This window comes from Nyctibius grandis, chromosome 29 (genome assembly GCF_013368605.1).
Source record: "Nyctibius grandis isolate bNycGra1 chromosome 29, bNycGra1.pri, whole genome shotgun sequence".
Lineage (NCBI taxonomy): Eukaryota > Metazoa > Chordata > Aves > Nyctibiiformes > Nyctibiidae > Nyctibius > Nyctibius grandis.
Genome location: NC_090686.1, coordinates 2,223,996 through 2,241,323, shown reverse-complemented (window position 1 = coordinate 2,241,323; position 17,328 = coordinate 2,223,996). Strand labels below are relative to the sequence as shown.

At 38.1% G+C, this 17,328-nt stretch overlaps 1 protein-coding gene across 3 annotated transcripts in view; it reads right to left on the bottom strand.

Moving 5' to 3' along the window:
* The window catches only part of ATP2B2 (ATPase plasma membrane Ca2+ transporting 2), a 418,914-nt gene that overhangs the window by 270,031 nt on the left and 131,555 nt on the right, over positions 1 to 17,328 (bottom strand). For all 3 annotated transcript variants that reach the window (XM_068420000.1, XM_068419996.1, XM_068419999.1), the window contains exon 2: positions 2,564 to 2,668. The gene's annotated coding sequence lies outside the window, so the exon portion shown is untranslated. The remainder of the gene's footprint in view (positions 1 to 2,563; positions 2,669 to 17,328) is intronic.

The following is a 17,328-nucleotide window of genomic DNA, read 5'->3' as shown; positions in this document are numbered from 1 at the left end:
GATAAAATGATAGTATTTCAAACTCTTCTTATTTCTTTGCAAAAAAAGTACAAAAACCTTGGAGATGCTTTTTCTTTTTAATAGCTGAATAACTAAGGTCCCTCTCTAGTAAGTTTTAGTGTTGCAGTCTCTTAGACATTTAGGTGTCTGACAAATAGATTATAACTATTTGTTTTAAGAGTTTTTTGGAAAAGAAATTAAGCTTGAATCTCTAATATTTTGAAAGACAAGCACAAAATTTGGTCTGCACAGCTTATGGCACCCATTAAAACCTTCATCAAAGCAACAGTGCCAAACTACTGCAGGCAAAGACTGGTGTCAGTAAAAAGGAATGCTTAACACGCTGCACTGACTTGATGATACAGTTGTCAACACAGTCATTATGCCCATGTTTCCATTCTGCTCTATATTGAAAAATTATAGGCACTAAGTAGGAAGTTTTGATATGTTAGGTTAGTTTTAGTTAAAAGAGCCTATCAAACAGTTACACGTAGGTGAGAACTATAGGTACACTTATCACCCTAGTGAAAATTCATCTGGAAATTATTAGCGACAAAAGAAAGCAAATCCTTGAATAATTTCTATCCACATAAACATTAGATAATATTTTGAATACATTAAAGCTGTGCAAGTGCCATTTTGTATAATACAATGCTTTTTATAAACATCATAATACAATAGTTACTTTCAGTTTTTCAGTTTTTTAACGTACAGTATAAATAAATAATCTAAAACTAGTTCATATAGTCTTCTTCATAGTGGCTATACAGAACTTAAAGCTATATGCTATGGAAAGCTTCCTTAATTACTCATAGAAACCTTGCAAAGCCTTTTTATCTGTGCAGTTGTTATTCTTTTTTTTGTGTGTTTTTCATATCAAGCTTTAAGCCCGCTTACTTCTGCACAGGTCATAGCAGAGGAAGTGCTCTATGAACAGAAAAGACGCCCAAAACGATAGGGTACTCCTGTTACGTTTCTGTTTCCTATGTTTATTTGTTAAAAAAAAGAGCAAATGTGATTCTTTTTCTTCCCTAATAACATGCTAACCAATCTCATTACCATACTGGGAATATATTTATTGCTGTCATAAAGCAAATGTGCTCAGACATCTCCTTGTAATCATAAAAATTAAAAATAATCTTATACTTCACTGTACAAAACTCTATTTGAGAGCAAATACTTATTAATTTTTCTTTATTGGTTCTATTATTTCATAAGACCAAGATCTGATGTAGTAGGTAGTGAGTCCTATTTCCCCTTTTTCTATAATAGTTTGAATAATATACCTCATTTTCCCTTCTTGGTTAATGAACCTTCAGTGACATGAGAGGTAATAAATGAAAATACAGACTGTACATTTATTGTATCACCACTTACAAATCACTAGAACTGCTTACTATTCAACAGAAAAGCTAGAATAAATAACAGCTTTTTCCTTTCACTTAAAAAATAATGGAATTTTCATATATTCAGAGCAAGATGGCAGCTTCATTTTAACTTGTTTATGAAGTTCAGCCAATCCAAGTTGCCTGACTTCTACTGCAGTTATAACTAAAGAAATGCTTGAAATAATCTGCTGCTGCCCTGTATCTCATAGTGTTGCTTGGATTCCTGCTAGTCGAAGTGGAACATCATGCAAATTTATTGCTTCCAAAATTTAACAATTAAAAAGAACCCCACCAACCTAATTACAGAAATTAAAAAGTCTCTTCACTGTTAAGACAGAACACTTTCACAGAACTGGATAAGGAAAAGGATAAGATTCATACCACGTATAGCACGATGACATATGTATCAGCACTTCACCTGTACCTAATAATTTAATTTTAATAAGTTTTAGCTTATACAATATAGCTCACCATATTAAAAAAAAAATTTAGGCCATTTAATGTTACTGCTGGAACTTTCATTTATGCATTTCCATGCTGGGGTTACAGACTATAAGGCTGATACTTTACCTGTGCAATTTTATTTCACAATTAAAATTCAGGGTATATCTTGAAAAGAACAAACATAATTGCACAAAAATATTGTCTAAATGAAGTAAAGAGGAAGCATTATTTAGTCCAAAATCTTGGTGGGCAGGGGACAATCTAGAGTCCTGCTAGAGCTCCCTGTTTATGTCAGTGTCACTAAGCAGCACTGCTGTCTCCTCCTGCATGGAGTTTCCACGCTCTGCCCTGGGTTTCAGCACTGGCCATTACATAATCCATTACCAACGCAGGCTAAACCACACACATTTGTCACAGTCACTAATCCCACACGTCACACAACACTATAAACAGAAAACAGACTGATCTTTCAAATTAAGGGAAGCTCTCCTTAAAGTGATGTGAAGCCGTAATTAGCATTGTTACATGGAAAAAAATCTCTCAGTAGTAGTATGGTGAAGTGAACACAGCACTTCTACTTCCTTGGCTGGTATCACTAAGCCAAAAATCAAGATCTTTTTTATCAGTAAGAGTTGAATTCCTCAGGAATTTTCTATTTCTATTTTCTAGGATTTCTATTAAATTACAATAGTTGATTTTTAATTTTGGGGAGAAAATTAAAAACAACTTACAGTGCTGTCGTCTTGTAAAAACGAATGAGTGCTTCATAAACAGGGTTCCAAGTCACATAACCAGCTGGGTCTTTTCGTGTTGGTTCATCAATCTTGATTTCAAAACTGGAAGAAAGAAAAGAGATAATTAGACTTGACAAACCCCAGAGAATTAAGCAAATTAAGAGAACAAACGAGGATTGATCTAAAGGATACCCCACAGGAGAAACAGATCCAAGAGCAAACATCCACTGTCATAAATAGTTACAGATATTTTACAGTAAAATAATGTGATTGAAAAGTTCTAACTCTGTGACCAAAGATCTATATTAATAGCTCAGAACTATGAGCCTCAGTCCCAACAATCTCTTGCTCTTGTCCATTTATCAGCACTGTAGCCCTCTGGCCTCTCATATATGGAAATAATTGGTATTTTTAATGCACACAGTCCTTTGAAGACTTTCAGCTGGTTGTAATTCCCATCGTCTTTAAAAATAGCTTGCACCCTGAAGAAGATCAGTCTAAACCTTCAGCACTTCAAGCTGTGTAGCTGCTCCAGAACAGCTACTCAACTTTATTAATATTCAGGACTAACAGGACAAATACAGAACATTAACCAGGAGGGGGAGGATGAAGGGCTGAAAGTGGGAAGGGGTCTGAGGCCAAGAAACAGATAAGAATGAGAAGGCAGACAGCAAACAAAAATGGACAGTGCTCATCATGTTGGCTTTGGAATCTGATGCTCTGCCTCGATTCAGAGAGGGCAGGGAGAGAGAAAAGGCAGAAGAATGTTTTGTTCGTGCTGTTATGGGATCACACAGGAGAGCCGCTGCAGAGGATGACAGTGTCTTCAGGCTACTAGAGCTGGGGGGACACAACGTACAGCTGGTAGGGGGGTTGTGTGCATTTCTGTGTCTGTGCGTGAGAGGGAAAGACAGACATGGAGGGAGGGTGGCAGAGGGGAAAGAGATTCCCCTGGTTTTCCTTGCATGACATAAGAACCTGAAAGTGAATAACTTAAGAGGTCTTAAGGCCAACACAGTGATGTCATCATGAACAAATGACATCCTGACTTGTTTCGTAACAAATACTCAAGAAGGCGTATTGAAATGACAGGCAGCAGTTCTGCAAGGAAGAGAGGTCCTGCTGGGTGCAAGTGTTCCATGTGCGAACACATCAACACTCTACCACAAAGACAGACTAAAAGAAATAAAATATTCCCATTTTTGTATTAAAAGGGAATCACTGTGCTCCAGTACAATGCCATTTTGGACCCAAGTCACAGAATTTTACTCAGTTACTCTTGTGTCAAACAACGGCATGTGAGACAGCCAGAGGCGATCTTCTTGGTAGAGAAAACATCCCCTTCTGACTTCAAAGTTCCAGTTAATGATCAGTTCATCACACCTCTCAGTAAATCATGTCTGGATTCAGCTTGCAAAAATTGGATTGTTTAATGCCCTTTGAACACTATGTGAGAACATCTTTCATTATAAATGAGGGCTCCCCTGCACAGACACCAGTAAGACCACATCTGCTTCATCTTGGATTAACATAAAGGAGTGAGCTTCCCCAATGCTCCTACCACATTTTAAAGATGCCAGGTCTTGCACGTCATTGGCTTTATTCAGTTTTCACCTTGTGCCCAAATGAAAGTTTAAACTATCCAAATACACACAAGTTCCATATTGCTTGGATTTATATACTTGTTTTAGGGATAACAATATCCCTTAAATGTTCTTACCGTAACTTCGGTAAATGCAGTTTGCATAAACTATATCTCAAATTTATTTTGAAAATCAATGTGCCATGACTCAATGTTCTAGGACCACACAATACTCCTAGACTTTTTCTTCCCTCATGTCTGTAGAAATCAGAGTGGGGAGGAAAACATATACTTAATGCAAAGACATGCACAACCTTATACTGCCCCAAACATGGGACACTGACACAATGAAGGAAGAACACACTGAACTTGCACACTAAAAACCAAGAACCTACTTACAAATCCAGTCTTAAATTCTGCTCTTAAGATCTTGCCTACCAAAGTAAATATGACTCTTAGAACAGGTTTCTAACCAAACTTTTATTGCCAGAGTATACCACCAGGTGGCAAGATTGCAAAATAAAGAAATAAAAAAAAACCATTCCTATAACCCGTTTGGTCAGTGGTGTTTCAAGGACCTCTTGCTGGGCCACAGCGATTGTTTTGTGAGGACTTGGGTAAGTACTTAAAATGTCCCCACATGGGTATGTAAAATAAAGTATTTTAACATTTCTTCATCACTCTTCATGTAGTCAATTTACTCACAATTACAATAGTTAACTGCTACACAAAATTCCCAGCAGATGAAACAGAATTTGTGACCACCAGCCGTACCTCTCTAAAGAGCTTGGCTTTCCTACCGCTTTCCTTCTGCTTCCTCTTTCTCTGATATCCATTTTACCCTTTTTAAAAGAGTCTAAAATCTTACATGACTGCAGGGAATCACTTATTCACACAGGAACACAACTCAACAAAGACGGCTAATAAAACTATTTTGCAAAGGGAGAGAAAAGACTACACAAAGTATACTTACAATCAATTAGGTAATTTTTTTTCCCCATGATATTTTAATTTCTCATGTTATACCTCAATTATCTATAAACCAAGATCTACCATACCAGGAGTAAACGTGTGCTATAGACAGAGGAGCTCAGTTTAATGGACTGAATTTTATATAGAGTATGTTCTTCTACATTGTCACTTTAATTCAAACTTCAGGAAAAACGTAAGCCCTCAGTAACTCCTCAGAAATCTATCGCTATAATGCCTCACTCCCAGATCACAAAGGACACAATGCAAGCCCACAGTCCAGCATTATGTATTTTATATACACATCTATACACACACAGAGACACATATATATGTAAATAAAAGGACATAAACTATTAGTAAGGCGCTCTCTTCCTGGCAACAAACCACACAATCAAGTTGCACAGCAGTACAAGCTGCTGAACAACTCTAGTTGACCCTGAGATGCGCAACACAAAAACAATTCTGGATATAGTTTAGGGACATTTTCCCTTCTATTTGTAGTGTGGCACCTGCCTAACAACATACAGCTACACTTCACAGCCGTTTAAAATATTGTCATTATCCTTGAGCTAAAAGAAATTAGGTAGGTGTAAAATAATCAGAATGTCAAGCACATTAAATGTCAAGCATAAATAAGAACCAAAATTGGAATCTCTCAAAGATGCTAGTACTCCCACAGCTGGGCAAAAAGTGTTAACTTCAATAGCTACCACCATTTGGGACTTGTATTATTATACAAAACATAAAATTCTTTGCCTTAATGGCATCTAATAGCTTGAAAGCTGATTTGGCATTAGAAAGTAAAATTAAATGTTATCCAAGTCATGACGAAAACTTCCTGCCCCAAAATAGATTTGTATTTGGGACTCTTCAATTCAAACACTTCAAGGTATTGTTATGTTTAAAAAAAAAAATTTTAAAAAAAAATAAAAAAAAAAAATCACTTTTCAGGAGAAAAAGGGAGGGATGAGTAATACACGAGCCTGTATTACATGGGAGGGCACCAAAAATATAAACTGTAAAATAAACTGCCACGTTATAAAACGTTTCTTCACCCATTAAAACAAAATAGTGTGTTCAATCCATTTTTAATTCCAAAATTCCATCACCATCAAAATTAAAACCAAGCACTCCTTCCCCAGTGAATATATACTTACTAAATATTTTAAAGTGAAGCTATCTAAAATCTAAATTAGATTGGAAATTCTTTCAGGACTGGATTTTCTTTCAACTAAGTTCATACCATACTAGCAAAGCATAGTCTCAACCACAGTTTAGGCTTCTGGACTTAACTAAAATTAAAGCATTGAAGAAATATATAAAAGAGCACAATGCATATTATTCTGATTAGGTAGTAACACCTATTATTCGGTGTTCGATGAAAATCAAGTGTATTTTTTTTATTATAATGAGCTTCTCCTTTGTTATTCACATTTCCTTCCACATTACCTATTTAATTTTCTATTTGAACTGCATGGCAAAAGTAGCCTTGCAGGACATTCAGTACTTGGGAATGGCTCTACTTTGAAGGCTTCAATTGAGAAATTCCCTGGAAAGAGTCTGTGGCGTTGGACATGACCCCATCACAGAGAGATTTACACAGCAAGAATGGGTCACAAAATAGTGAGGTATTTAGATAATCACGTGGGTTCATACTCTTGGACAGAGGCAGAATGGAAACTTTTCTAATCTCTGCTCATTCCAACCCTGCTTATCCCCTTTCCTTTCAACCATGGGGCGCTCTTCTGGGAAGAGCAATAACAGAATCGATTGACAAATGGATCAAGAGAAACTGGACCGAGGTCACCAAACCACTTTGCCTCAGCCACATGAACCTGTCAGGCAGGAGTAATAATGACATTGATTTGATTTGAAGTAATCAAGCATCAAGGTCAAAATACCTCTGTGTAACCACGTCCTAGCTGCACGCTCAGTAAGAGAAGGAAAAAACATTCAGTAGAGTTGAAACAAGTTTCCCTTTAAAGTTAGAGAAAACAGCTAACATCATACCTCTACCAGCATGTATTTTTTCCATGTTTCAGGATTTTTAGATTATAAGAGAAAACTCAAACTCACAAACCTACAGAATTCTACAATCAACTTATAGAATTGGGGCAACAAGTATTTACTACCCTGCACTAAGAACTAAAGGCTCTACTGACTGTGTAGCACTTGCTAACATGCCATTCCCTTACATTCAATAGTGCTATGATTACCGTGCCGACTTAAAACCTATACTTCGAATACAAAACTAACAAGAAAGTACTAAGTATAAAGGTATTAATAACTGGAGTTTAAATGGCATTAAAGGATTTGTTGGCTTTCTTCTTTGCCTAATGAAATAGTAAGAAACTACATAAACCCAAAAATTATATATGTAAAACGAGCCAATTCCATATAGCTGAGCATTTATTCTGGAGGTCTTCATAAAAATAACATATATTCTCTTCCTAGAGAGTACTGTGAACGGCCCCAGACTCAGACAATTTAAGTATGTGCTCATATTTTTAAAAAATTAAAAGTAAAATCCTCTTCAATGTTCAAGAACACTCTCTAAAGCACTTACTCTATAAAAAGAAATCTTACTGAGAGAGTACATACACCTGATTTCTCTCAGGAAACCAAACAAAAATAACAAGAGTGCCATCTATCCTTCACTATGAATAACAGAACTTCCCATGGCCTGACCTTGCTGTTAAAAATCCTGTACAATAAAACCAGACAGTTAAAAACATCTAAAACTCTCCATCCGGGCAGAAACTTGGTTAAAAATAAAATAGAAAGGAATGTTGCATGTAAAAGCAGGATGAAAAAGAAATAGAGGAGGAGGATTTGAAAAAAAAAAAAAAAATTCTGATAGGTATCAAGAGCATAAAATCCAGAAGATTAAAACCCAGCGAAACTAAAGATATTTTAAAGCTTGCAGCCGCATTTTGGGCTTCAGTAATGATTTTATAAAAATAGGTTTGCATGTAACATGCAGCTAGCAAGCCTGGACTAAAACAAGCTGCTGTACCCAAGCAGCAACTGCCATTTAATAGGCAAAAGGAAAGATTCTTCCAGTGCAGATAGACGGGAGCAGCAGAGCAGGGGGTGATGGTGGGGTGGCTCATTTTCATTTTTTTAAGATGACAGTGGATATCTGAGTAATACAGACTAGTAATCGTGGCACCTTTATCAGGAAAATGAGTAGAAATTATTAAAAGCTAGAAATAAACATATAGATAAACACCTTTCATTGGGGAAGAAAGTCAGTTCTCCTTTTCTGTAAAGGGAAGTCATGCCTCACACATCTGCTGTGTGCACATGCATGAGGGACAGTCAGTTGGATCTATATATTTGGAGATATTAAAATCCAATAGATAATTGTAAGCTTTCGAAAACACCTTCCACAAAGAGAGTCATATGAAAATTAAACCACCAAGAAATAATACAGAAGGCTTTTGCTTTGAGGAAAAATCTGGTTAAAAGCTGGGAACCTGAGCAGGAGTAAGTGCTGAGCACAGGCCACGGGCAGAGCTCTTCAGGGGGCTGTGCCATGACCTGGAGGCTCTGGTCGTGGACAGGTCACACACTAACTGGAAAAGGCAGCAGGCAGCAACATGGCAAAGCCAAGTTATTCATGCTAAACTGGTGACAGCTAACCATAAAGAAGCACGAAAAGACCTTTCAAGACTCTGTGACTGGACATTGAAGTGTCAGATGAATTTCAATGCAGCACCCATGACACATACGAAAAACAATTCTAACATTATTGCTCAAACGGATGATCGCTGAGCTAATCATTTCCACACAGGAGCGAGGTCTTGGGATGACTGTGGATAGTTGGCCTTACCTGGGACAATATCCCTTACATTTTCACATGCAAAAGCTTAGGACACAACCACACACAGCAGAAAATACTCATATCTGTACCTTTACATTAACACCATTGCCTGTTAGCTGGATGGAAATCTCTTGACAGTGAAGCAATATTTTTAAATCCAGTGGACAGCCAATGCTGACAGCTAAACAATCATCCACATGAAATTTCCAAGAAGACTGAGGTGTGAGACACCAAGCACCAGCAAGCATCGCTTGCCAAGCAGATCATCTACGGACAGATGATCTACAGGACACAGAAAATGCAGCGTCATGTTGGAAGGTAATGGAGATTACTTCAAACCTGTCAGAATTCACAGTTTTAACCCCCAAAAAGCACTACCCTTCTAAAGCAACTGTTTTACTGTAGGAAAAAAGGTGGGAAGCAGTTCCGATGAGTACTGCAACATCTCCAGAGAACAAGATGTGAACTCCAAAGATTAGTATACATCAAGTTCCTCAGAAGCAGCTCCACAGGAAAGAGTTTCTATAGATTGATTTATACAGAAAATAGAGAATGTTAATTTATCTATTGATGGAGTTTTGCTCTAGTGGTTTACGTAACATCAGCAAAGTCCCTAAGTATAATTACAGCTATGTACTCAAGCAGGGACTACATATTATTTCACTCTCGTTCAGCTCTGTTTGGAATCACATCCAGGACATTTAAAATTGTACTCCAGCTACGGCATTAAAAAAATCTGCTGCATATTCTCTCATCGGAGAAGTTTCAGAAGGATGCTATTAATAAGTATTGAAACAAATACAAAAAATGGCAGAAAAGCAGAAGCGTGATAAATATTTCCCATTAACATGTGCATATGGTTTCACTCAAAACAAATTTTCTTGCAAGAAACATGTTTATATAATACTATTAAGTTGTTATATTAACAAATTGACTGTAAGTTTATAATGGAGCCATTTTGATTTAGGCACTGTAAAAATTTAAGCTGGAAGGAATGAAATTCAAATATATATGGAAATAATGGAGGTAAAATCCTGGAGGAAAATCCCCTTAATATATTTAAGAGAAAAAAAAAAAAGTAAAGATAAAAAAACCCCAAGCTTTGTTTCTGAGCTCCTAATGAATGCCAAAAGCCCAAGGAAAGAGCAGGGAGGCTGGGATCCAGCCTCCTCCTCAAAGATGTGTAAGACAGATTCATAATTTGCTGCTTTGTACAAAGTTACTAAATCTTCTGTGTTGAATAGGTCACTTGTTGGCCTTCACGTAATGTATCACATGCATTTATAAGGGAGTCCCTTGGCCTTTTTCCTAGTCCATCACGTACAAACGTAACCACCTGCACTTCCATGACAAACTTAATACAGGACTTAAAAAAAAAACAACACAAAACAAAACAAAAAACAACCCCACACACCAAAAATGCCAACTGCCATTGGAGGTAAGAATCAGAACTTCACCAGCTCACAGGTGTGTAAATTGTTAATCACTTCATAGTATTGGTCACTGCTCAGGCTTGCTATTAGTCAGTGCCTTCTCAGAAGCATCTGCATTATGACAGCAAAATAAGTTACACCCAGTTCACACTTATCTTAAATCTTAGAATCATAGAATTGTTAAGGTTGGAAAAGACCTAAAAGATCATCAAGTCCAACCATCGACCCAATGCCACCATACTCGCTAAACCATGTCCTGAAGCGCCACATCTAGACGTTTTTTGAACACCTCCAGGGATGGTGACTCCACCACCTCCCTGGGCAGCCTGTTCCAATACCTAATGACTCTTTCAGTGAAGAAAAAATCTTCATGCAAACTTGCCATGTTAAGTGATTTAAAGAAGCCCATCATACAGCAGGGGCCACACGGCCAAAGGCATTGCTTCATCAGCTACGTTGCTGTCAATGTTACCAAAGCACTATTTGAGTACCCAGCTGCAACAGTATTTTTAAGCAATTTTTAATCCAACTTCATGCTTGGATGAAATAAACAATTTGAATAGAGAATTCTGCTGTAAATGGCATTTTTTTTCTTGGCATTTACTTGCTTTTGGAACCTGGGTTAGCCTTTGTGCTCGGTGTGACTGAAGTGGAACTGGTATGTGACAATGCCATAAATACTGCAGAACTTCCTATGCAAGAACATTAATAGGAAATACATACACAAAGAAACGACCCAAACTATGTGAGGTTAACATTACTCACTGCACCCCAAGGACAGAGAGAGAAAGGATATCAAATCACACTTCTCATTCCCAGAGGCCTGTAGCAAGTCTCTGAGCTCCTGATCTAGTGAAAGCTGGGAGCTACTTCCCATGAAGGAACAAAACCACAAATACCATACAAGACCAGTCATATCTTGCCTCTGAGAGTGGCAGCAGCTTATGACTCCTCCTGAATCCTCAGCTGCCCTGAAGTATGGCATTTCGAGGGTGTAGTCACTTGGGGGAAGACATCTCAGAAGCTCAAAAGGCACTTCCTTCCATAGACAGGTAAACGTCGCAACTACATGCATATGCTGCTGTTCCATGACCTGCCCTGGGTTGCTAACCTTACCTTGTACCATTGCAATTCTGGAATTCATGGCAATCAAGGAAAGAGCAGGTGGGAAAATAAGACAATGGCTCAATAGACAAGTATGTTCTTGCAGCTGGGAATCAGAGAAAGCACAATGGCACACCTACGCCCTTCAGGTTAGAGTGACACTAGTCTTTTGTCAAGTGACGATCCTGAATATTTAAAGAAAATTAAAAGAGAGAAAACACTTGAGGAGGAAAAGTAGATGCATGAACCCTCACAGCAAGTGTTCAATGGTGGAAGAAAGACAAGTACTTTCAGCACTGTCTTCTACCACAGGTAAACATGATTGCAAGAATATTTTTCCTTCTCTTCAGAGATCAAAAGCAAAAATATGAAACTAATGTAACAAGTTGTTACAACGGGAAACAAACGCACCAAGTTAGTCAGAAGCTACACATATATAATCACTTCAAAAAATACTACGACTCATCAAAATATGTAGCACTATATTGGGGAGGGGCAGCACTTTCTGCAGCACCATCACTCCTGCGGCTTCCAAGATAAGGGTGTGTTAGTAATTGCAGTCCTATTATAGTAAGAAAAAGTATTCTTTTCAGTATTAATACCTATTGATAACATTAAACATTCACTGTTTGCTTTCTGATTTGAAAATAACAAAATCAACAAAACGCTTCTTATCAATCCCCCAATTAATAGCACCAGAGCGGCTAAAGAAAACTGCTGCACTCTCCCTATATATCTAAGGACGAACAGGCACCGAGTTCAAAACTGCTCGTCCTCCTCCAATTTCAGTCGAGTTAACTGAAAAGGACACTTGCAGGAGGGAGTCCCACTTGACTTGATTTGCTCTGTGGGTTGCAGGCAGCGTTTGACACTGCTTCCCCAGAAAAGCCTTCACAGCACTGCAGCAGCCCCAGGAGCAAGTCCCAAAGAGCCAAGTCAGCCGCTCGCTCATTCTCACAAAGCTCGTCAATAATCACAGTTGCGGTGCCTTCTACACCCTTTGTGTCACCGTGAGCATTTAAAGCAGCACATTCTGGACACCACAGCCGAAGTAGTCTGGGAAGAAATACGATGCGTAAGTATTTTAAAAGGTACCCTGCAAAGCCTCGTTCTGACCAAGACAGCTTGCTTAGTCTCCTGCTTCTTTACAGCCATTATCATCTGCTCTGCAAAAGGCAACTTCCCAAGCTTTTTCCCCCTCAGACTACTACCCAAAGACACCAATAAAAGAAAAACTACTCAGTAAGCTGCTGCAGATTGCTAAACGATGGCCTTACACAAAGCTCATCAGCTCGACTTGGGTACTGTAGTCGCCAATAATAATTTAGATATTTCATGCAAAATGCCATCCTATTCCCCTCTCAGAATTATCAATCTTCAAAATAGCCTTCCTAAGCCAAAATGAATCAGTCAGAAATAACGGGTTCCTTTCTTTCCAATTAATTCAACCTGGCTCACAGGGAAAAAAAGGCAAATTTTATTTGCCTCTGAAACACAAAGACTGTTCCAGATTTCTAGTACTTGAAAGAGTCTCTATACAAGTAATACTTGCCCAAATGTCTTTCTTTAAAATTAGCACGTAAAATTAAACAAGCAGCTTCCATATCCTGCAGGATTTCCTTATCTGTTTAACTCCTCAAGGGTTTGCTCTAAATAGGACAAAGAAATCTAATACTAGAGCAAATGAAAAAATAACCCTCTTGACCTTGTTCCTGGAGGAAAATATTCAAAAAAGAAACATCCAAACAGTGCCCATAAACCAAAAAGTTTTGTTTGGTGACCATTGTAGCTCATAGCTCTGATACCCCAAATGCACCCACTCGGTGCAGAATTAGCCAAAGCATATTTCACGGCCCCCACTATTTTTGCAACCATAGTGTGAAAGATTGTCATGTTGGCAAGTACTTTCCAAAGCCTGAAAAACCATAATCCAGCTCCACCCCGCTCCTGGCTCCCACACACTAAGGCAGTAAAAGCATCAGTATGAGGTTTCTCAATTCTCTAACGCAAGACACAAACAAGCAGTTACCAGCGGTATCTGTATTTGCAGGGAGCAGACATGAAGATACCCAAACCTAACTATCAGGCGAAGTTTATTTCAAGCGGGTACATGAAACATCCACTTGCTATAGCAACACCAGTCACAAACAGTTTGCGGTTTCCCCCTCCTCCTTTCACTTCCAGCTTCCTGGGAAATTGCAGCTCCTTGGCCAGCTTGCTGGGCATTGTGATTGCTGTGTTTATTATTTCAGCACAGCTGAAGCACAGGGTGAAGAAGATACACCAGCTCAAGATGGTGCAAACTGTGACTACCTGCTTTCTTCAAGGTTTTCATCGCTGTGACACAGCAGGTGTGTATCAAGTCTCTCACAGGCAATTCCAAAAGCAGTTCAAGGTCTCGCTCCTAATTCTTTAAGCAACCCCATTTCTTTACAGAGTAAGTTTTGACTGTGAGTTGTCAGACCTACATTTCCCTGGAAAGGATATGAACCTGGGAAGAAAATATAGGAAGGCCATGAATAAAGCCTTCTCTAGTGAAGGCACGTAGACACAAAGCAGCCGTTGGGACACCAGACAAAACTGAAATGAAGCCATCTCTGGGAAACTCCCTTCCTGAGCAAGAGCATCTCCACACCAAAAGTGGCCCTGGAATTGAAATTTTCTGTTCACTAGCAACCTCCTCCCATCAGCTTTTATTGCCCCTAATTTCATACTGATATCAAAGTTTTGACGCAGAAAAGATTGATTTCACATAAGAGTGAAAGCTAGCAATGGAAATAGCTCTTTGTAAATGACAGATATGCATCATCCTCTAAAAATCCTTCTTTGGAAATGACAGACAGCTGTAGCTGCAGTCCAAGGCACTGTGTGTATCGTGTGAACACCACAAAAGTGCAAATAACTCTAAAAGACAGAACAAATATCTAAAAGGAAGTCTAGACCATCACATGCTACTCCCCAATTCTCAACAAAATAAGAATTTCTAAAGTACATATTACATATTATTAATTTCTAACTAAAAGATTGTGGAAATGCTTCAAGAAAACAAGTCCAGTAAAAACACTTTGCTCTTCAGCCAATTAAAGCAATTAAACAGTCTAGTTTTGCTGGCAGAGCTGTGTGGAAAAGCTTACAGACCTCACTGCTCCTATTCTCCTTCGCCAAATGCATTGCTAATAGCCTTGTCCTGTCAATTCTGACCTGCTGTAACCATGAGTCAGCCTCTGTCCTAACCCTAATACTCACCAGAACAACATCTTAGAACAGTCATTTATTAATCAGAAGAGTGTCTTAAACTAATTTAATGCAAGAATTACTTTTTAATATGCCTCTAATTGTTCATCATCAAGGTCCTAGAGCATGATTTCAAACAACCCTACAAATATAAGTGTAGCTAATCTAAAAACAGAACAAAATTTCCCATCAGACAGTCCCATCTAACTGCACAATGACAGAAATAACCTTCATGGGAAAAAAAAAAAAAGCAATGCTTAGTTTGCTTATCAGAAAATTCAGCAATTCACTAAACATCTGAAAATGCAGAAATGTGTTGGGATTGATATGAAAAACCTGATCTTAATTGAAAAATAATGGCTTGTCTGAATTTTATTTTCTTTGCATCTTTTAAAAGAAAATTTAGACAGCTCTGCACTTATATTGAATGTAAATAGAATTGCAATACATCATGCTAGATAATTCTCATAGAAGAGATGACATATCAGTAGCAACCAGACCCTGATGTGAATTAGGATAATGGGGAAGACAGAGGAGAACATAGAGCTCTCTTCTGCATAGCATTTTTCATGCACACTGTACATCAACACAATCAAACAACACAGTCACCTTGTTGAATAATGAATAACAAAATGAAAAGAAAATTAAGGAGCAGTAGGCAAGGGAGAAAAGATTCAAGCTGACATTTCAAATGAGAGGAAGTCACCGAGAGGTTCACAGTGATGGTTCCAGATGGCAGGAGCTATTTTGGCCAGCCTACCTGGCTAGGACGGGAGCTGCAGTTAGGGAAGCAGAAGGGGGCAGGAAGGAGGAAGGGAACAAAGGAAAAAAAAATGTCACTGAAAATGGGATTTTTACCCTGCAGGCCTCCTAATTCAGAACCTTCTAAGTAAGAGAAAGTTACAAAATAAAACAGTAACTCACTATGATCATTTAAGGAAAAGAGAACCAATTACCACTCAAGATTATGGACATAGAAATTCCTTTTGGCTACTCTATGGATTAATTATCTCTCCCATGCCTGGCTTTCTATAAACATAATTAAATTGACTATTTTTTTATGAGTAAATCTTACATGTGCTTTAGGCAACATAAAGCATCTTGCCATCTAATTGTATTCTTCATCTGTACTTTCCCCCATCAACCTCCCTTACAGTACTGGGAAGAAAGGAAAAGCCCTTCTATATATATTCATTATTTTTTTTTGTTTGCCTTAAGGTTCCACACATATTTTAGCTGTCAAAAATCATTACCCTGCTCACTGAGCAAATATTTTCAACAATGATTTTCTTTTTTATTTACTACTATTAGACAATGATTATACAGACACAAATAACAGCAATGTAGGCAGGTCAGAGTGCATCAAAGATTTCTCTCTGGGCAGGAAGTCTGGTTTCATTAAATGTAAAAATAAAGTTTATGTAAGCGGAACACAGGGTTGCTGTGAGTTGGTTTTGGGACACAGGTGACAAAGTTGCAACTAAACTGTGAAAAATATAATGAAGGACGGTCAGAATCTCACATGACCCCAAGCCAGTACGTTAGGTGAATATACCAGAGGACTGTTTTAAACAGTATATCAAAATACAATGTTAAAGACCCGCAGAGGGATTCTTTCTTATGTCCCGATACCTGCTAAAAATAAACAATTTGTATTCTATTGCACTGGGCTTAATATGAGAAACAAAATGAAAAGTAAGGACATTTAAAACAAGCACAGAATTAATCTACAGTAGGTTTTATATATACAGGCATCATCTGAAAATAACATGTGAACAACATGCAGCTACAAGAAGAAACCCGTGGCTAAGCTGACAATGAGAAACAGGTATGTGTTTCCAGAGCACTCGATTTAATTTTAGCATGACTCAAGGACTTTCCCAAGGATTATATTTACAGGCCCGAATTGAAATGACTCCAGGGATCTCACGAACAGCCCACTCCTTTTACCTTGCTTTCTGTAACCCAAACACACAGTAGCATGGGCATCCATTAAAGAAAGGGCAAAGCCTTGAGCAGCTCCTGTCAAAAAGGCTGATGTACTGCTAAGAAGGTCTTCTGCTTAGTAGAGCGATGGCGGTATAAAAATTTATAGAACTGAAAGACCAAGTACATCAAAGTTTTAAATTATCTAAGCAGATAACAAGGAAAGGATCGCTGTCGAGATGAAGCTGAATCAGAGGCTAAGGGTATACCTTTAAAAGCACCCACGTGAAGCACAGTTACCTTTTCACTTAGGAATTTAAAAAAACACGGGCTTTCAGCAGGACTTGGGAACCTAACTGCTGGATACCTGAAGGTATTTAGGTCCAAATAAGCACCAATTACAATTTCAAAGAACTCCTAGATTTCTTACTCTAACCACAAGGTATCAGCAAAGGGGTTTAACATCTCAGCTGAACGTCATTATTCTCCTTGTCACATTGCAGGGTCTGCACCGCACAAAAACTCCGACATATTTCACAAATGCTTAAGCGTACACGAAAGTTAATCAAGAGGAGTACTTACAAAATGTCTAAGGCTTCTCTGAAATTACCACAGTATCTTCGCAGTTGTTACAAGCAAACTGCTAAATAGAATTAAAATTCAAGCAAAATGAGATTCCAAAAAG